Below are 21356 nucleotides of genomic sequence, written 5' to 3'. Positions count from 1 at the left end.
CTTTGTTACAGTTGTAAATGTTTTAAAGAACAAGCATATACTAAGAGAAATGCAAACTAAAAATAGCTGATGAATTTTAATCATCACTATAGACCTGGGAATATGGAGAATTGAATGTAAGATTAGAAAAAAATGAGGAACTGAGAGAAGCCAAAATTGACAGGCTCATCCATCCTTACCACAGTTTCCTCTATACAGCCACCAACTCTCTGAAAAATCTCTGTATAGCCCAAGTCAGAAATGACAGAACTATTCCATCAATCCCTCCTTAATCAGATCCTCTGTGGGTGGCATGGTATGTTAAAAATCCACTTTGTGGGTGGATTGTGGTATGTTAAAATGGAGAATAATTGTGATTCCTAATATGAATGAAATATGGAAACACTGGGTGACATCCTGAGTTCCTGTACCAGGAGAGCAGAAGTCTTCCACTTGCAAAATGTAACTTTCCCCTGTCCCCCTTCTCCTCTCCCCTCCTCTCCAGCCCCCTGTGAACTCTCAAAATCAGCTCTGAAGGGTTGGCGAGCAGGGGGAGGAGAGGAAGTGTCATTATGAGAGTGGAGTTCCACTCGCAGAGTATAGGCTACAACCCACTGTAACAACATTTGACTTGCAAGTGATTATTGTATTTATTTATTATAAGTGTGTCCCACCTTTCTTTCATCACAGGACCCAAAGCAGCATAAATGTAGTTCCTAGACCAGCCTTCCCCAACTAGTGGGCCACCAGATGTTGTTGGACCACAACTCCCATCACCCTCAGCCAGCATTGCTGGAAAGATGGGAATTATAGTCCAACAACATCTAGTGGCCCACTAGTTGGGAAAGGCTGTCCTAGACAGTCTCCCATCCAGGCACTGATTAGACCAAGACTGGCTTAGTGGTGGCCTCATGTAACTTCAGATCATAGACTGGGAACAAAAATTGTAACAAAATAACTATGTTTGTTTCTGCATTTTATTTAGAATAAAATCTAATAAACCAATTATTTGGATTAGCATTTAATCTATTTATCTATATTATCGAATCAATATATATAATCAAATCAATAATCTAATATATAATCTATTCAATGTTTGGATATCTGAACATATCCCCCCTCCCTTTCCCGCTCATCACTTGAAGATAGTTTACTAGCCATCTTATTATTGGCTTCTTAAGATTGTGTTTTGGTGGAACAGGGGTGGGAGTGTACAGAGGCAAATATATGTGGAGCAATGAATGCATATTTCTCCTTTGTACAGTAGGGTAGTTTCAATCTAGACAAACATACACCTCCCTCTCTGTCTTCCATTTGGGCAAATAAGAGGCGTCATCAGAGTCCAAAGGCCCTTTCAGCCAGGCAAAAGCACTCAGTGTGTGTGTGAAGCAAGACCAGTGAGGAGCATGTGGCTTGGGTGGGGACAGTCTTGAGGGCCAGATAGAGATGCTTAAAGGTCCACATTCAGCCCCCAGGCCTAAGGTTTCCCACCCATGTGGTAAAATAAATAAAACTACCACCTTTATTACTTTTTACATACAATCATATGGCACACAAATGCCATATACACACACACATCAGAATTTACAGAATGGCATTATGTATTTATTAAGAACATAGTCATAGAATGATAGAGTCAGAAGGGATCTCAAATGTGATCTAGTCCAGCCCCTTAGTGGAGAGAAAAAATCTTTAATCCATGCTGCAGGGACTCTCTTCTGCGGTCCTGAGATACTTTGGGAGTCAAATAGCAAGAGCTTGTGCTTTTGTTGGAGAAACCGCCTATTGCCAAAGCATGGGGTGGCTTCTTTCAGGTCCACATGTTCTAGTTGCGTAAATATTTGCTGAAAGAAAACAGATTTGTTCAGAGATGCGTTGTTGTCCTTCCTAAATAAAGAACATTTGCTGTCACCTCATATCCCCAAATAAATTGTCCCATTTTCTAAATATGAACTACTTTCTGGGAATTGGTATAACAAAGAGTAGTGGCTTAGGATACAGACCAGCAAGCTTCTCTGGATCCAGCGGCATCACTAGCGGGAGTGCGGGGGGTGCGGACCTCCAGTGTGCGCCTTCCCAGGTGCATGGACAGGGATGGCTGGTCTTGCGTGCACGCATGTATGTGCACGCATGCACCATGCGCTCCAGGCTGGTGGTGGAAGGCCCGTCCTGGCTTCACCACCAGTGAGCGGGCGCCTGCTGTTGGTCTCGCCCGCCTGCCTCCGAGGAGGAGTTGGCTGCGCCGACCCGGAGCACTTCTCGGCTCCTTTGCCAGCCAACGGCGCAAGGCGGGGCGGCTCTGGGTGTCACCCCCACAGGGTGTCACCCGGGTGCGGTCCGCACCCTCCACACCCCAGTAGTGACACCCTTGTCTGGATCAACCTAAAATGAGCTAATTTGGGCTTGATTCAGATTAGATTCAGAGTCATTGATTTCATCTTGCCTATTCTCTTTAACTCAAGCCCAGAGAAGTCTGGAGGGTGACAACAAGAAAGATGTAAGATATGATCTCCATCAGTCCTTCTGAGTTGTGCCCCCCATTTATGTAATGCTCTCCTCAGTGAGGCCCACCTGGCCCTGACATGTTAATGGTGGCACCAGGAAAAGATTTTCTCCTTCTCCCAAACTGGTAGCTGGTAATATGTTTAAGTTCTGCTGGGCATTTTTTTTTCATCCTCATGAAACTTTTTCAGCATTTCACTGCAAATTTCTCCCAATAAACCCATATTTGTATACAATTTTGACTAAGGTACACATTTTGCAAGCAATTTCTCCAAATATAACGCATTTTTGTATGTCATTTTCACTAATGTATTCATTTTTATGCACACTTTCCTGTAATATATACATTTTTGTAAGTCATGTTTTGTAGGAGAACTGCATCATCATTTTGCGATAAGTGGGAATTTTGAAGGATTTGTTGCAGTGGCAGAAACTGCAAATTTGATTGATTCACCTTAAATGCAAACTGAATTGAATTCCTCCCCCATCCCTAGTTATCAGTATGTTGATAACACACATCTCTATCTCCCCCTTTCATCTTCAGCAGGTGAGGCAGCGAATATACTCGTAACACTAGAACTTGCGGACATCCAATGAAGCTGAATGCTAGAATATTCAGGATTAAGGATGGGGGAGAATTTGAATTTGGATTTAGCACAGGATTTTGCAGTGTTCCCCATATTCTCAATCTTTGTGGAGTGATCCTGTTTGCTCCGAACTTCAGTGGCTTTCCTACAACATCAGATTTTGTTGTTATGTGCCTTCAAGTCGATTATGACTTATGGTGACCCTATGAATTAGCGACCACCAATAGCATCTGTTATAAACCACCCTGTTCGGATCTTGTAAGTTCAGCTCTGTGGCTTCCTTTAGGGAATCGGTCCATCCCTTGTTTGGCCTTCCTCTTTTTCTACCCCTTTCTGTTTTTCCAAGCATTATTGTCTTTTCTAGTGAATCATGTCTTCTCATGCTGTGTCCAATGTATGAAAACCTCAGTTTCATCATTTTAGCTTCTAATGATAGTTCTGATTTAATTTGTTCTAACACCCAATTATTAGTCTTTCTCACAGATCATGGTATCCTCAAAGCTCTTCTCACCACATTTCAAATGAGATTTTTTTTCTTATCCACTTTTTTCACTGCCCAGCTTTCACATCCTTACATAGAGACTGGGAATACCATGGTCTGAATGACCCTGACTTTAGTGTTCAGTGATGCATCTTTGCATTTGGGGACCTTTTCTAATTTATTTATTTTATTTATTTATTTAATTTAATTTATATACCGCCCTAAGCCCAAGGGTTCTCTGGGCGGTGTACATAACAATAAAACAATCAAAAATATATAAATACAATAATACAATAGAATCAAACCAAACAGATGTAAACAAAAATAATCAAAACAGCAGCAAAACACAGATTACCTTGAGCACCCAGTTCCCAGCTTCTTCCCAGCAGTTTTGAAATACCTAGAGAGCAGAACTGGATCCATGGTTGGAAATTGCAGGGAAATAGATTTCAGCTAAACATTAGGAGTCATCTCTTAATGTTATGAGCTTTTGGGCAGTGGAACAGACTGGCTCAGGAGGTGGTGGGCTGTCCTTCACCAGAAGTATTTAAGCAGAGGTTGTGTGGCCATTTGTCAGGGATGGTGTAGCAGCATGCATTGCAGGTACTTCATTGAGCAGAGAGTTGCACTAATTTATTTAACTTGTATTTAAAAAAATCTCAAAGTGGTTTACATTTAAACAAAAATCAATATAAGTTCTACATTCAATATAGTTGCTAATAATAACAATAATCCACATTTTAAGTAACATAATTGAGCAATACATCTCTAAACAATGTACAAAAAATGAAAACAGTGAATCATATGCAAAACAAAAAAATTATAAAATAATTCTCTCATAGCTGCCCTCCCCAGTCCTAGCCTTCTTCTGATTTCTTGACTATTGTCTCCATTTTGGTTAATGCCCGTGCCAAGGTATTAATAATGCTTGACAAGTTCAATGTCCTCATTGTAAGTTACATAAATCTTCTGTTGTCATTGCTTTAGTCTCCTTGACATTCAGCTGTAGTCCTGCTTTTATGCTTTCCTCTTTAACTTTCATCAGCATTTGTTTCAAATCATTACTGGTTTCTGCTAGTAGTATGGTATTATTGATATTTCCCCCTCCAATTTTCACACCTCCTTCATCTTGGTCTAATCCTGCTTTCCATATGATATGTTCTGCATACAGATTAAACAAATAGGGTGATAAAATACACCCCTGTCTCATACCCTTTCTGATTGGGAACCAATTGGTTTCTCCATATTCTGTCCTTACAGTAGTTTCTTGTCTAGAGTATTGGTTGAGCATCAGGACAATCAGATGCTGTGGCACCCGCATTTCTTTGAAAGGATTCCATAGTTTTTCATGATCTATTCAATCAAAGACTTTGCTATCATCTATAAAGCACAGGCTGATTTTCTTCTGAAATTCCTTGGTCCGTTCCATTATCCAACATATGTTTGCAATATGATCTCTGGTACCTCTTCCTTTTCTAAATCCAGCTTGGACATCTAGCATTTCTTGCTCCATATATGGTAAACCTCCTTTAGGATGCACACCTTAACATGGTGAGGGGGTTGAAGAAGCTGAGAGCAATGCCATCAGGAGTTTAGACCAAGAGGCTAGACTCCTAGCATGGTCACCCATGGCAGAATGGTCAAAGCTGAGACACCAGACTAAGATGCATCCAAACTCAGAGGAAGGCAATGGTAAACCACCTCTGAATACCTCTTACCACGAAAACCCTATGAACAGAATATTCAAAATGCAACACGAGATAGCGCTGGAGGATGAGACCCCCAGATCAGAAGGCACCAAGCTACTGGGGAAGAACAAAGGACAAGTATGAGTAGTGCTGTGACTAATGACGCAGCTGAGTCAAAGCCAAAAGGAAACCCAGAAGTTGATGCACAAAGATGCAAAAGTAGAGTCTGGAATTGTACAACACACACAATAGGAACAAGCTACAGACCTGAACTTGCAAGATCTGAACAGGGTGGTTTACAACAGATGATATTGCAGGTCGTTGATTCATAGGGTTGCCATAGGTAGTGATCGACGTGAAGACACATACAACATATGGTAAAAACCTTTGTTGTAGAATCTTGAGCATTACTTTATTTTCATGGGATATTAAGGCAATAGTTCTATAACTACTGCATTCCCTGGCATCCCCTTTCTTTGGAATTGGCATATATATTAAACGCTTCTGGTCTGTGAGCCATTGTTTAGTTTTCCTTATTTGTTGACAATTTTTTGTCAAAATTTGGACAGATTCCGTCTGAGTAACTTGTAGCAACTCTATTGGTATGTTCCTGGTGATTTGTTTCTTCCAAGTATTTTAAGAGCAGCTTTCACCTCACATTCTAAAATTTCTGGTTCTTCATCATACAGTTCCTCTGTGAATAAATCTGTCAACCATGCATCTCTTTTATAGAGTTCTTCAGTGTATTGTTTCCATCTTCGTTTTATTTCATCTCAGTCAGTCAGTGTGTTCCCCTGTTGATTATTCAACATCCCTACTCTTGGTTTGAATTTCCTTTTCATTTTTCTAATCTTTTGGAATAGGGCTCTTGTTCTACCTTCTTTGTTGTCCTCTTCTATTTCTATACAATAACTATTGTAATCGTTCTGTTTGTCCCTACGGACTAGGGTAAACCACCTCTGAATACCTCTTACCATGAAAAACCTATGGATATATAAAAAAATTTCATCAGGTCATCATAAGTCATAATCAACTTGAAGGCATATAACAACAACAACAAACTAGTCACTGTATTGTTGCATTTAGGGTTCTAACCGTGTTTCTATCTACTTTTGCTTTTATTATTGTTATTATTGTTATTGTTGTTGTTATTATTATTATTATTATTATTATTATTATTATTAAATTTATTTATACCCCGCCTTTTGGCCAAAGGCCCTCAAGGCAGCTTACAAAGAAGAATAAACACAAGTATAAAAATACAATATAAAAAAAGCAATACAATTTACAAAAATTAAGCTAAATAACAAATAACATTATTAAGAAAAACAAATGTCCAATATCTTTTGCTTTCCTTCTCTCTTTAACCGTTTTAAGAGTTTCTTCAGTCATCCATTGAGGTCTTTCTCTCTGTTTAACTAGAGGTATTGTCTTTTTGCTTTCTTCCCTGATCATGTCTCTGACTTCAATCCATAGTTCCAGTTCTCTATCAACTAAGTTTAAAGCCTCAAATCTGTTCCTTATTTGATGTTTATATTTTTCTGGGATGTTATTTAAATTGTATTTTGGCATTATGAATGCTTTATTGTTCTTCTTTAGCTTTACTCTGATTTTCGACATTACCAGTACATGATCTGTACCGCAGTCTGCTCCTGGTCTTGTTTTTGCGAAAGTATGGAACATCTCCATCTTCTGCTACCAATTATATATTCAATTTGATTCCTATCTTGAGTGGTGATGTCCACATGTACAGTTTTCTTTTCGGTTGCTCAAAAAATGTGTTCGCAAGAAATAAATTATAGGCTTCACAGAATTCAGTATGCCTTTCTCCTTCTTCATTTCTGTCTCCTAAGCCCCATTTCCCCACAATTCCTAGTTCTTCTCTGTTCCCTACATTTGCATTCCAGTCCCCCATGATTATCAGCACATCTTCTTTTGGTGTGTGATTAATTTCTTCCTTTTATTCTGCGTAAAATCTCTCCAATTCTTCTTCTTCTGCGTTTGCCATTGAAGTGGATTTTACCCCTCGAATATTCCCTTCAATATATTGTACTTTTACTGCTTTCACTCTCTTTGCCATTCTCCTTCCACTCGAGCAAGCAGACCAGGAGCAAGCCAAGCCTATAGTAGCCTATAATAGTGGAGAAGGAGGAGGAGGAGGAGGAGGAGATGTGAAGCTGCTTTCCTTTCATAATTTTGATAATTCTTTTCAAAGTATTGATAACTACTTTCAAAATATCAATTATATTGATTTTTTGGGGGGGGTCAGCCTGATAAAAGCAATGGATAGTGGACGAAGAATGAACTCAAATCAATATTACCTGTTAGGTCAATGGAATGTTTTCAAAGCAGCACCAGCCAACAGAACCCATCCCAGACAGCTAAAAGAAAATATGTCTTCACACAGGACATAGCTAAGCTATGGAACTCACTCCTAGAGGAGACAGAGATGGCCACCAATTTGGACAATTTTAGAAGAGGATTGGACACATTCATGAAGGATAATGTTATCAAAAGCTGCTGGGCATGATGGCTCTGCTGTGCCTCCACTGTTGGAGGCAGTATGCTACTGAATACCAGTTGCTGGAAATCGCAGAGGTGGAGAGTGCTCTTGTGCTCAGGTCCTGCTTGCGGGCTTCCCATGGACATCAGTGGGGACCGGGACTTGGTGCGAGATGTAAGTGTTGTTGAACCGATTGGGAGCAGTGACCACAGTGCTATTAAATTAAACATACATGTAACTGGCCAATTGCCAAGAAAATCCAACACAGTCACATTTGACTTCAAAAGAGGAAACTTCACAAAAATGAGGGGATTGGTAAAAAGAAAGCTGAAAAACAAAGTCCAGAGGCTCACATCACTCGAAAATGCTTGGAAGTTGTTTAAAAACACTGTATTAGAAGCTCAACTGGAGTGCATACCGCAGATCAGAAAAGGTACCGCCAGGGCCAAGAAGATGCCAGCATGGTTAACGAGCAAAGTCAAGGAAGCTCTTAGAGGCAAAAAGTCTTCCTTCAGAAAATGGAAATCTTGTCCGAATGAAGAAAATAAAAAAGAACACAAACTCTGGCAAAAGAAATGCAAGAAGACAATAAGGGATGCTAAAAAAGAATTTGAGGAGCACATTGCTAAGAACATAAAAACCAACAACAAAAAATTCTATAAATACATTCAAAGCAGGAGACCATCTAGGGAGACGATTGGACCCTTGGATGATAAGGGAGTCAAAGGTGTACTAAAGAATGATAAGGAGATTGCAGAGAAGCTAAATGAATTCTTTGCATCTGTCTTCACAGTGGAAGATATAGGGCAGATCCCTGAACCTGAACTAACACTTGCAGGAAGGGATTCTGAGGAACTGAGACAAATAGTGGTAGCGAGAGAGGAAGTTCTAAGCTTAATGGACAATATAAAAACTGACAAATCACCGGGCCCGGATGGCATCCACCCGAGAGTTCTCAAAGAACTCAAAGGTGAAATTGCTGATCTGCTAACTAAAATATGTAACTTGTCCCTCGGGTCCTCCTCCATGCTTGAGGACTGGAAAGTGGCAAATGTAACACCAATCTTCAAAAAGGGATCCAGAGGGGATCCTGGAAATTACAGGCCAGTTAGCTTAACTTCTGTCCCTGGAAAACTGGTAGAAAGTATAATTAAAGCTAGATTAACCAAGCACATAGAAGAACAAGCCTTGCTGAAGCAGAGCCAGCATGGCTTCTGCAAGGGAAAGTCCTGTCTCAGTAACCTATTAGAATTCTTTGAGAGTGTCAACAAGCATATAGATAGAGGTGATCCAGTGGACATAGTGTACTTAGACTTTCAAAAAGCGTTTGACAAGGTACCTCACCAAAGGCTTCTGAGGAAGCTTAGCAGTCATGGAATAAGAGGAGAGGTCCTCTTGTGGATAAGGAATTGGTTAAGAAGCAGAAAGCAGAGAGTAGGAATAAACGGACAGTCCTCCCAATGGAGGGCTGTAGAAAGTGGAGTCCCTCAAGGATCGGTATTGGGACCTGTACTTTTCAACTTGTTCATTAATGACCTAGAATTAGGAGTGAGCAGTGAAGTGGCCAAGTTTGCTGACAACACTAAATTGTTCAGGGTTGTTAAAACAAAAAGGGATTGCCAAGAGCTCCAAACAGACCTCTCCAAACTGAGTGAATGGGCGGGAAAATGGCAACTGCAATTCAATATAAACAAGTGTAAAATTATGCATATTGGAGCAAAAAATCTTAATTTCACATATACGCTCATGGGGTCTGAACTGGCGGTGACCGACCAGGAGAGAGACCTCAGGGTTGTAGTGGACAGCACGATGAAAATGTCGACTCAGTGTGCGGCAGCTGTGCAAAAGGCAAATTCCATGCTAGCAATAATTAGGAAAGGTATTGAAAATAAAACAGCCGATATCATAATGCCGTTGTATAAATCTATGGTGCGGCCGCATTTGGAATACTGTGTACAGTTCTGGTCGCCTCATCTCAAAAAGGATATTATAGAGTTGGAAAAGGTTCAGAAGAGGGCAACCAGAATGATCAAGGGGATGGAGCGACTCCCTTACAAGGAAAGGTTGCAGCATTTGGGGCTTTTTAGTTTAGAGAAAAGGCGGGTCAGAGGAGACATGATAGAAGTGTATAAAATTATGCATGGCATTGAGAAAGTGGATAGAGAAAAGTTCTTCTCCCTCTCTCATAATACTAGAACTCGTGGACATTCAAAGAAGCTGAATGTTGGAAGATTCAGGACAGACAAAAGGAAGTACTTCTTTACTCAGCGCATAGTTAAACTATGGAATTTGCTCCCACAAGATGCAGTAATGGCCACCAGCTTGGATGGCTTTCAAAGAAGATTAGACAAATTCATGGAGGACAGGGCTATCAATGGCTACTAGTCATGATGGCTGTGCTCTGCCACCCTAGTCAGAGGCAGCATGCTTCTGAAAACCAGTTGCCGGAAGCCTCAGGAGGGGAGAGTGTTCTTGCACTCGGGTCCTGCTTGCGGGCTTCCCCCAGGCACCTGGTTGGCCACTGTGAGAACAGGATGATGGACTAGATGGGCCACTGGCCTGATCCAGCAGGTTCTTACTATGTTCTTATGTTCTTATGTTCTTATCTGGTTGGCCACTGAAAGAACAGGATGCTGAACTAGATGGGCTACTGGCCTGATACAGCAAGCTCTTTTTATTTTATGTGAGCAGAGCCTGGCTGAAATAATGGACTGAATGAGGACCAGTAAAATGAAACTCCATCCGGACATGACAGAGATGCTGTTAGTGGATGGTGCTTCCAGCCGCATGAGCGGTCAACCAGGAGCAGATTCACAGCTTGGATGAACCACTGGTTGTCACTTGAGGCCCAGTTGGCCCCAATGGGGAAGAGTGCCTTCTAACAGCTTCAGCTGGTAGCCCAGATACACCCCTGTCTGGATAGGGATAACTTACCTGTAGTAGTCTATGCTCTGTTAACCTCCAGGTCAGATTACTGCAATGCACTCTATTTGGGACTGCTTTTGATGACACCTCAGTAACTGCAACTAGTGCAGAATGCAGCAGTCATATTAATCACAAGGACCAGGTGTTCAGACCATATCCAACTGCATTGGTTCCTTTATTTCCAGGTCCAGTTCAAAGTGCTGGTTTTAAACCTGTAAGGCCTTAAATGGCTCGAGACCCCAATACCTGGTGGAATGCCGCTTTCGACATGAACCTGACTATTCCCTACAAACAATATCTGAGGGCCTCCCCCACATGCTACCTCCAAGAAAGATTCAGAGCCTGGCAACAGGGGAAATGGCCTTTTCAGTAGTAATCTTCCATTTATTGAATGCTCTGCCCCAGTGATGCCCACCTGGTGCCAATACTGCTATCTTTTCATAACGAGTTTAAAACTTCCTCTGTTCCTAGGCATTTGACAGCATGTGTTGAGCTGTTTCTATTATTTATTTGTTTGTTTATTTATTGCATTTATATACTGCCCCACAGCCAAAGCTCTCTGGGCGGTTTACAACAATTAAAAACATTAAAAATAAATATACAAATTTAAAAACACATTATTAAAAAGCCATTTAAAAACACATGCTAAAATGCCTGGGACAAGAGGAAAGTCTTGACCTGGCACCAAAAAGATAACAGTGTTGGCGCCAGGTCCACCTCGTCACAGAGATCAATTCCATAATTTGGGGGCCACCACTGAGAAGGCCCTCTCCCTTGTTGCCAGACTCCCAGCTTCCCTTGCAGTAGGCACCCGGAGGAGGGCCTTGGACGTTAAGGGTAGTGTACAGGTGGGTTTGTGTCGGGAGAGGCGTTCCATCAGGTATTGTGGTCCTAAGCTCCATAAGACTTTATAGGTTAAAACCAGCACCTTGAACTGAGCTCAGAAGCATACAGGCAGCCAATGCAAGCAGGTCAGAATTGGTTTTATATATTCAAACTGTCTGGTCCGTTTTACCAATCTGAGCGCTGCGTTTTACACAAGCTGCAGTTTCCGAACCATCTTCAAAGGCAGCCCCACATAGAGTGCATTGTAGTAATCTAACTTGGAGGTTACCAGAGCATGGACAACTGAAGCCAGGTTATCCCTGTCCAGATAGAGGCATAGCTGGGCCACCAACCGAAATTGGTAGAAGGCAGTCTGTGCCACCAAGGCTACCTGAGCCTCAACTGACAGAGATGATTCTAGGAGAACCCCCAAGCTATGAACCAGCTCCTTCAGGGGAAGTGCCACCCCATCCAGGACAGGTTGGACATCCACCATCCAGTCAGAAGAACCATCCGGTCAGAAGAACAGCATCTCAGTCTTGTCTGGATTGAGCCTCAGTTTATTAGCCCTCATCTAGTCCATTGTTGCAGCCGGGCACCAGTTCAGCACATTGACAGCCTCACCTGAAGAAGATGAAAAGGAGAAATAGAGCTGCGTGTTATCAGCATTCTGATGGCAATGCACTCCAAAGCTCCAGATGACTGCACCCAACTGTTTCATGTAGATGTAGCATGGGGGACAGAACTGACCCCTGTGGAACCCCATACTGGAGAGTCCAGGGTGCAGAGCAATGTTCCTCAAGCACCACCTTCTGGAGGCGACCCGCCAAGTAGGAGCAGAACCACCGCCATGCAGTCCCTCCCACTCCCAACTCAGCCAGTCTTCCCAGAAGGATACCATGGTCGATGGTATTGAAAGCTGCTGAGAGATCAAGGAGAATCAATAGAGTCACCCTCCACCTGTCTTTCTCCCAACAGAGGTCATCATACAGGACAACCAAGGCTGTTTCCAAGCCAAACCCAGGCCTGAAACCCGACTGAGATGGATCCAGATAATCGTTCTCGTCCAAAAATGGCTGGAGCTGTCCAGACACTCTTATTGGTTTGCACCAGTGGTGTGCGTGTGTGTGCTTTTTCTTCTTCACTTTTTTATGGGATAGGGCAATTTTAATACTATATAGATGCTTGTTGTTTGGATTTCAACTTTTCTTGATACAAAATCTGGATTGCCTTAAGTGGCTTAATAATTTGATTTAGCATGAAATATGCATAGCCCCACATGTTCCAGTTTGACACAAGTGGCTTTGAGAAAGGCCGACAGCCTTCTGAGGAGCCTAGAACACAAACCATTTCCATGCCTATTGTGTGCTGGGGAACTCCAGATGGTGGGCTGTGGGATCTGTTGAGATTTGCAGAAGACTCTGGGGTAGGTTCTGTGGTGCACACTCGATAGGAACCGTAGGAAGCTGCCTTATACTGATTCAGGCCATTGGTCCAGCTGGCTCAGTAATGTCTACATTGACCAGCAGTGACTCTTCAGGGTTTCACACAGGGAATGTTCCCCAGACCCACCTGGAGATGATGGGTATTGAACCTGGGGCCTTCTGCATGCAAAATAGATGCTCTAGCACTGAGCTACTGCCCTCCCCAGTACACCAGTATATGCAGGGCACCGTCCAGGCCTGTTGAAGCCTTAAGTAAACTGAGAGAGGGCCTTAGAAAGAACCCAGCACTCCTTTCACCTGCAGAATTCTGCAGGAGAAAGATCAACAGTGGTAGGCCAGCTGTCTCCCAAGGAATGGCCCACCATTCTTGCTCTTCTGGTTAAGGAAGCTGTCATGGGACTATTTCTTACTAGACCACTCAGGGAGTGTGCCAAAACCCTTTTCAGCTCAGAGGGCAAGGGGAATTCCTGCTTGGTTTTCCTTCAGATTCAAGAGGCTCTGCTCATCACGGGGGGGGGGGGGAAGCCATTATCCCAGCTCCCCGCTACTGAGTCCCAACCTCCTCCCCTGTGCTTCCCAATCCACAGAGGCTGTCATAGGGAGCTGCCTTATACTGACCCAGACCATTGGACTGTCTAGCTCAGTATTGCCCACACTGACTGGCAGTGGCTCTCCAGGTCGTCAGTCAGGGGCCTCTCCTACCCTACCTGGATGTGTCAGGAGAGGACCTTCTGCATGCAAAGCAGGAGCTTGGCCATGGAACTATTGCCAAAGAGTTTGAGACTGGGCAGAAGTCAGCAGAAGGAAGGAAGGAAGGAAGGAAGGAAGGAAGGAAGGAGATGGACAATAAACCTGAAGAAACAGAAAACAGGAAATTCAATTTTTATCGAGGCAGAGCATTCGTCCATCTAGCTCAATATTGTCTGCACTGACTGGCAGCAACTCTCCAGGGCTTCAGGCAGGGATTCTCTCCCATCCCTACCTGGAGATTGAACAAGACACTCTTCCACTGAGCAGCGGCCCTTCACACCGTCATCAGCCCTTCCTGTCTATGTCACCCTCTGAGCCGTTTATAACGATAGCCTGTGGGGATCCAGAAGTGGACCTTCTCTTGCTTTCCTGCCTTTCGGCCGTTTCTCTGCTTCTGGCATGGACAGATGTGCTGAGGACCCAGCCTTCATACCACACAAGTGCTGAGCCTTCAGCCACAGAAGGCCAGAGTTCCCCAGAATACAGACTAAAGCCTTAGAATAAATGCACACAGAGACCTCTGCTTTACCTTTTACAGCAAGGGTGTCCTTTCCCACATTCTCCAATGGGTTGGTAGTTCTCTGCACATGGACGTGGGCTACAGAACCCTTTGGCAGCTTGACACTGTGAAGGATTTTTTGCATAAGCTGAGGAACCTTTTGACAGAAAACAGCTCTGCTTTAGCTTGCAAAAGGAAGATAAAATGAACTGAGATGCCAAACTTTTCTTCTCTCATTGGTCTTTAAATGCAAAATAAAATGAAATATCCCAAGGTTTTAATAAAAACTGCAAGCCACAAGGCACTATTCCATAAATGGCAAACAATTCTTCTAGCCACAGGGTTAACTAAATAGCTTAATATTTCTCATTGTAAACTACTGGTAACCAAATCTGATTTAATGAAAAAATAAAGTGTATATCTGGGTGCATATCCGAGCACAATTGGATTCCTGCACTGAGCAGGCGGTTGGATCCGACGGCCTTATGGGCCCCTTCCAACTCTACGATTCTATGATGTACTCAATAAAACTTTCCCAGTTTTCAATGAATATATTCTCACACTGTGTTCTTTTCCTTGGTCTGATGCAATATGTGAATTTTGCCATGAGAGTGTGACCCCATACCTTATTCGATCACTTTACTGAGAGTATTTTATGCAATGCCCAATTGTTTGTATAGAGAATCCGAGCTGCTGTAATCATATATGCGGCTAACATTTTTGATTGGGGTTCCAGCAGTTTGCTTTAAGCTGGTGAGCCACGCATCACACTCAACCAATCACAAGGCATTTTACTGCTCTTCTATGTGTTTTCCATTTTCCTAGCCAATGCTAGTCCTACTCAGAGTAGACCCATTGAAGTTAATACACATGACTAACTTAAGCCCATTAATGCTAATGGGTTTACTCTAAGTATGGCTTAGTTGACTACAATCCCATTTTTCTCCTGTGCTACACACCTTTCAGGGTTCTAAAATACATGGGAGGCCTCCGCACGGACAGGAAGCCTCCACAAGTTCAGGGGGCTCCCCACTTCAGAAAGTTGCCTTCCATGAGTTGGAAAGCGGCAAGTGTGGCAACATGTGGTGGTGGAGCTAGCAACACTCATGGGATTTCTAGTAGTGTTGTGCATGCCCTCTTGATCTGATTTGGGACCTGATCTGGCATTTTAGAGTGGTCCCAATGCAATCTGGGATGATCCAGGGCTGACCCAACCAGGATCTGGACCCCAAACCAAATGAGGGACCTTGCACAGCCTTTCATTGGGGTTTAAAACATGTGATCTCCTTGCCATCTGACCTCCTCCTTTCTTCACAGCCCTGGATGACTCTAGGTAGATCCAATGCAACCCAGCAATCCAGGGCTGCCTCAGCTTGGTGCAGATGAATCCCAGGTTTCATCCTGATTCAGGATTCAGCTGGAGTGGTTGCACCACCCTAGTTTCTATGGTGCTTTTTCTTCTGTTAGGGGCATGCCTCATCATCCTCTTATTACCTTCCTGCCCATCTGCTCCCACGGGTGATACATGCCCTGGTCTCCTCCCGCTTAGACTACTGTAATGCGCTCTACGTGGGGTTACCCTTGAAAACGGTCCGGAAATTACAACTGGTACAGAATGCGGCGGCACGATTGATTAAGAACAGCCATCGCCGTGATCATATCACTCCGGTGTTAGTAGATCTACACTGGCTACCAGTTGTTTACCAGGCCCAATTCAAGGTGTTGGTGTTGACCTTTAAAGCCCTATACGGTTTCGGCCCAGTTTATCTGAAGGACCACCTCCAGCATCACCAATTATGCCGCCTGACGAGATCAGCCACACAAGACCTTCTCTCAGTCCCACCAGTTAAAATAACGAGGCTGGTGCAGACTAGAGAGAGGGCATTCTCGATTGTGGCCCCCACCCTCTGGAATTCCCTTCCTTTCGACCTTCGCCATGCCCCCTCCCTGATAGGTTTCCGACGAGCCTTGAAGACCTGGCTGTTCAGGCAGGCCTACGGGATCCCTGGGGTGGGTTAGCTTTTAATACTGTTATTAATCAGAATTGTAGTGTTTAGTCTAATTATTGATTGTGGCCCTCATTGTTTTATATTGTATTTTATTGTATTGATGTACGTCACCTAGAGTGGCTGTTAATTCCGCCAGATAGGCGACTCATAAATAAAATTTTATATTATTGTTATTATTATTATCATTATCATCATCATCATTATCATTATCATTATCATTATTATTTGGCAGCGGGATGGCATAGTGACTGTGAATAAACTGGGATCTAATTTTTTTAAAAAGGGAGCATCTAACACTTAGGCTGTTTGTTCCTCAGGATAACTAGAAGTATCAATGTGATTGGCTATTTCTAGGGTGGAAACCCCCAAAACAGGCTAAACGAAAGGAAATAAAATCCCAGCAAACCAAGCAAAATGATCCAGAGCAGAAGATCCAACAACAGGCATCCCGTCCCTTTACAGTAAACAAAGGGTGGTTTTCAATACTAGTCCTACTCAGAGTGGACCCATTGAAGTTATAGACATGACCAACTTAGGTTCTTTTGTGTCAATGGGTCTAATCTGAGTAGGACTTACTTGAATGCAACCCAGAGATAGCACTGGAATACCAATGGCTGAAGTACTCTCCTATGAAGAAAGTTGGGAGATTAAAGGTAGGAACTAATCCTCCCCCCCCCCACCAACCAAGAAAGCAGTGCAGTAATTCATGCACAGGATAAAAAGAAAGTATGCACCAAGCACTTTAGGGAATCAAGGGACCCCCAAATGCAGATCAGGTCCTACTGTATACACAGAAAGAATATTGTGGGCACAGGGACTCATGGCGGTAAATAATATGTAAAAGTCGATCACTTAACATGGTTTCATCACGTGTTTTTTAATGGTCCTATCAAGCAGAATAGGAAAAGAAAAAAAAAGCTCCCATCTAGTCTGCACTGAACCTCTTTAATTCCTTCTCATATTGTAGCCAATAAAATCAGGTGTTCCAGACAGCATATATACGAAATATTTCTGCAAACGCATCAACTAACCATTTCCTTTCAATAATTATTATTATTAACATCACCACCACCACCATCACTAATTGCCAGCCCTCCATCAATAGGTCCCAGGGTGAGTTATAAAATCTAAAATATGATATTTGAAAAAAATAAATAAAACACATTTCAATCACAAGAATTCTGAACACAAACATCTCAGGAGCCAAAAGTGAATTCTGAACACATACATCTCCGGAGCCAAAGGCCAGGTTAAAGATGTGTGCCTTTAGCATTCGCTGAAATCTGTATAGCAAAGGTGCCAGGCACCTCTGTAGCGAAGGGATTCCATGACTTTGGGGCTGCCCCAGAGACAGCTCTGTCTCCATTTTCCCAAGCACGTACCTGGAGCATGCAAGAGCATCCATAAAACAACAGCAACAAAAAGGTAAAGGATCTTCATGGCTATAACTGGATGGAAAACCTTAGCAGAGCTTCATGGAATCAATCCCAAGCACAAATGTCATCCAGTATCTCAGGCTATTTATTGGCTCTCTGGTGAAATTTTTAATGTAACTTGTAGGCAGACATTGCTGGAGGAGGAAACTGGTTTTTCAGATGAGAACAGCGTGAACCTTGGAAGAAGGCGGTGGCAGTGGCTGTCATGGTCCAGGGGAGGCCTCTCTGGATGACTCCACATGCCTACTCACACTAACAAACACTCTGGGGATGAACACATGCAGAGCTGTCGGTGTGCTCTGTGCTAGAAAAAGAAAAAGGAGGGAGGAAAGACAAATTCTGTCCCCTCCCCATTGAAACCTTGCAGATCATGCCTATCGAGCAAATTTGCATAATTTCTCCAACTTTGCATAATAGCTTGAGCATTTTCTGTAATTTTGCGTAATCTAGTCCAGCTTTGCTACTCATGCAACGGAGATGGGAGCCCCATTCTAACCACTGAGCCTTATTGAAATCTGTAGCCAGATGTAGAAGTTTCCCTCACTGTTGAGCAAATGTGGGGGTTGGGTGGAGAAGGGACCATGCCCGGTAGCTCTGGTCCTGATCTCATGTATGCCGCAGAGCTCCTCCCAGCAGATAATCCCATCAAAAGGACAAGCTGTATGCTAAAAATCTAGAGCAAATCCTCTATAGCAAGCATGTTGCATAGAGATTATATTGTCTTCCTTTTACGAGAGAAAAAAACTGGGTCCATCCATTGCGGCACTTACGAACAAGGTGGCAGTATGTAGCCAAGTTTCTAGATCTGAGATGAACTTCACAAAATCAGAAATACTTGCCATAAACATAGATGATCAACAAAATGCGGGAAATGGAGAAGTAACATATTTCATCATCATGGCGACAAAGGGGAACTTGATACCTAGGAGAGCTATCTAAATTATTAGAAGATAAATTGTGCCAGTGCTTGAGGAAAGTAGAGTGCAGCCTTCCAGGCTATATATTGAACTTTTCCAGGTGTGGGATTATCTGTCCCATAAACGGATGGATCAAGCCAGATTCCTGATTGCTCTAATTTACCTGGTACTGTGAGTGGCTGTCCTGATGAGGCTCTGGTCATATTAACTGAAACCCCGCCATCCTTCAAAACCTACACTTCTCCCAATAGAGGCATAAGGAAAGGGGAGGCTGCCTTTTACCAAGCCAGCCCAATAGTCCATCCAGGCCATTATTGTCTATACTGCCAGGCAGCAGCTCTGAACCAAGTGTTCAGACAGGGAGTATTTCCAAGCCCTACCTGGAGAGTCAGGGGATTGACATGGGGCCTTCTACATTCAAAGCAGAAGTCCTATCACTGAGCTGCAGCCCTTTCCCAACCACCTTGTACAGGAAAATAAGGTGCAGATCCTCTCCCCTCCCCCAAGCCCTCAAGCACTTTCTCAAGCATTGCTCTTTCTTCAGAAGAAATTTAGAAACATAGGAGGCTACCTTTTATTGTCAAACCATTGGTCCACCTAGCTTGGTACTGTACACACTAACTGAGAGTGGCTTTAGGCACAGAATCATCCCAAGCCCACTGGAAGATGCAGATAATTGAACTTAGGACCTACTACATGTACAACAGAGGCTCTGCCACCAAGCTACCTCCTTTCCCAAGCATAGCTTTCCAAGCTGGTTCTCCCTGGATCTCTTCATTCAGTGCACAGAGATAGGAGCCAGAGCCAAGACAATGGGCATTCACTTGGGAGTAGGGCATGGCCCTGTTCTTTAAATTGTACGCTGCTCTTTCATGTGAATAACATGTGGAGATAGCTATACTCTCAGCAAGATCATCGGATTGGTAGTCCCTGTAGAGCGGTAGAAGACCTTTGTGATTACGAGGAGATTAGCCATCGTGTACAACAATGGTTCCCCCATGTCTGAATTTTCCTTTGGTGTGTCCTTCATGCCTGGACTTTCTCATGGCACCCATGGGGAAGTTTAGGGAGTACAGGGCAGCCAGATGTACCAGATTAACTGCTCAGGAGTCTGATTAGAGGATAGCCAATACACAGGTGTGAGTGATAATCATGGAGTTATGTAAGCACAATGTATAGGAGCCTATGGTGGAGAAACAGTATAAAAGTCCCGAGGGCACTTAGAATAGGGAACCTTGCCATGGGTCAGAATTGAGCCAAGGGCAACTGGCACTGGTGCTTGTCCGTGGCTGTGACGGGGTTCCCAGCAATTGAAGGGATGTGAGCTTCTGTACCTGCTTTTACCTCTTGCTCTGAGTAAAATCAACTGGAAAGAAACAGACCTAGTGTGCAAGATAGGAAGCTGCCTTATACTGGGTCACACCATTGGCTCATCTAGCTCTGTATTGTCTGCACTGACTGGCAGCAACTCTGCAGAGTTTCAGGCAGGAGTCTTTCCCAGTCCTACCTGGAGATTCCGGAGACTGAACCTGGGACCTTCTGTGTGCACGGTAGATGCTGTACCACTGAACTATGGCCTTTCCCTAATGTGCTTTGTTGCCTTGTTGGAATCCTAAAACAACCTCTGCCTTTTAGCAAAAGCAGGTCCACTACAGCTAGAAACTGGAATTGAGTGTGCTATTTTTTAGCAGGCAGTGGAAAGTATGCTCTCCACACCAACTTCTTCCCTCACTGAGAGAAGGAGGTAGGACATGTAGCCTCTGAGTGGCTGTTAGTTCCTTGACCAATGGTAGAGGCCAGTGCCTGTGCTTTGTAAAGGGAATTGTCATGCCTCCATCAGATGAGTCCTCAGAGGAGGATGAGGAGCAGGGGATTGGCGCAGCAGGCCCAGGAGAGGGAACAAGCAGACCCACCCCAGAAGCAGCTCCAGACCTCCTGCTACTGGACAATGTTCATGATACAGCTGGAGCCCCTCAGTCAGACTCAAGGAGTGCACAGAAGGCCCCTCCACCCCCTGCAGAGCAAAGACGCCTGTGAGTAGCAGAGCAACACATGTATCCTGGCTGTTTAAGGCTACAAGCTCCCAGGAGGCGGAGGGCTGATTGCTAGCACCTGAACCAGGGAGGGGAGCTTAAAATGCAATGAGATGCCCTTTGCCCTTTTCTGGAAGCAACATCAAGACACCAGCGTCAGACCCTTGCCAGCCATACCTTGAAGCCTGGGTTGCCTTGTTAGAATATCAGACCTTGCTTTGTTAACTGACTTTGCCTTTTGGAAGACAAACTGGTACATGAACTGAGACTCCTTGGCCTACTCCTTTGTTTCTCTGCTGTACAATCAAGTACCTGCATAGGCAGCTGCTGGCTAATTGTTTTACCATGTATCACATCAGTGCAGCCAGCAGAGACTTACAGGAACTAAGGAAATGTCAGTAAATCATAGGGCAAATAGCTTAACACCTGTTCTAGCTAAAGCTGTGCCCCAGACTGGCTGAGACTCAAGTCAAATCAGGCCTGTTTGGAGGTTTGGGGGCTTTAGCTGTGTCGGGCTGAGATTGCTATGTGCTGGATTTGATGGACCAGAAAAATCCAGGACTGCCAGAGGACAGGGTGTCAGGCAGGAAGAAGAAGAAGCCATCTGGCTGGGAAAAAAATGCAAAAAGGCTGAGACCTACCTGAGAAGGCACACCCAGTGCCATGGCTCTCCTTCCTACCTGAGTGCCACCCCACAGGGTTAATGCCTCTGCTCAACAGCTGTTGAGAAGAGGGAGTGATCCTGCAGGGTATGGACCCTGCTTTGCAACCAGATTT

At 43.7% G+C, this 21356-nt stretch overlaps 1 long non-coding RNA gene across 1 annotated transcript; it reads right to left on the bottom strand.

Annotated features, from left to right (window-relative positions):
* Positions 1–1155: 1155 nt before the first annotated feature.
* Positions 1156–20882, bottom strand: LOC133384548 (uncharacterized). The gene is made up of 3 exons (XR_009762621.1): positions 20757–20882; positions 14215–14341; positions 1156–1823 (listed from the first exon to the last, which is right to left on the bottom strand). It is a non-coding gene; the product is annotated as an uncharacterized LOC133384548 (long non-coding RNA).
* Between the last annotated feature and the right edge of the window lie 474 nt (positions 20883–21356).

This window comes from Rhineura floridana, chromosome 4 (assembly GCF_030035675.1).
Source record: "Rhineura floridana isolate rRhiFlo1 chromosome 4, rRhiFlo1.hap2, whole genome shotgun sequence".
Classification (NCBI taxonomy): domain Eukaryota; kingdom Metazoa; phylum Chordata; class Lepidosauria; order Squamata; family Rhineuridae; genus Rhineura; species Rhineura floridana.
Note: the sequence above shows the minus strand (reverse complement) of the source record. Positions and strands in the feature narration are given on the sequence as shown.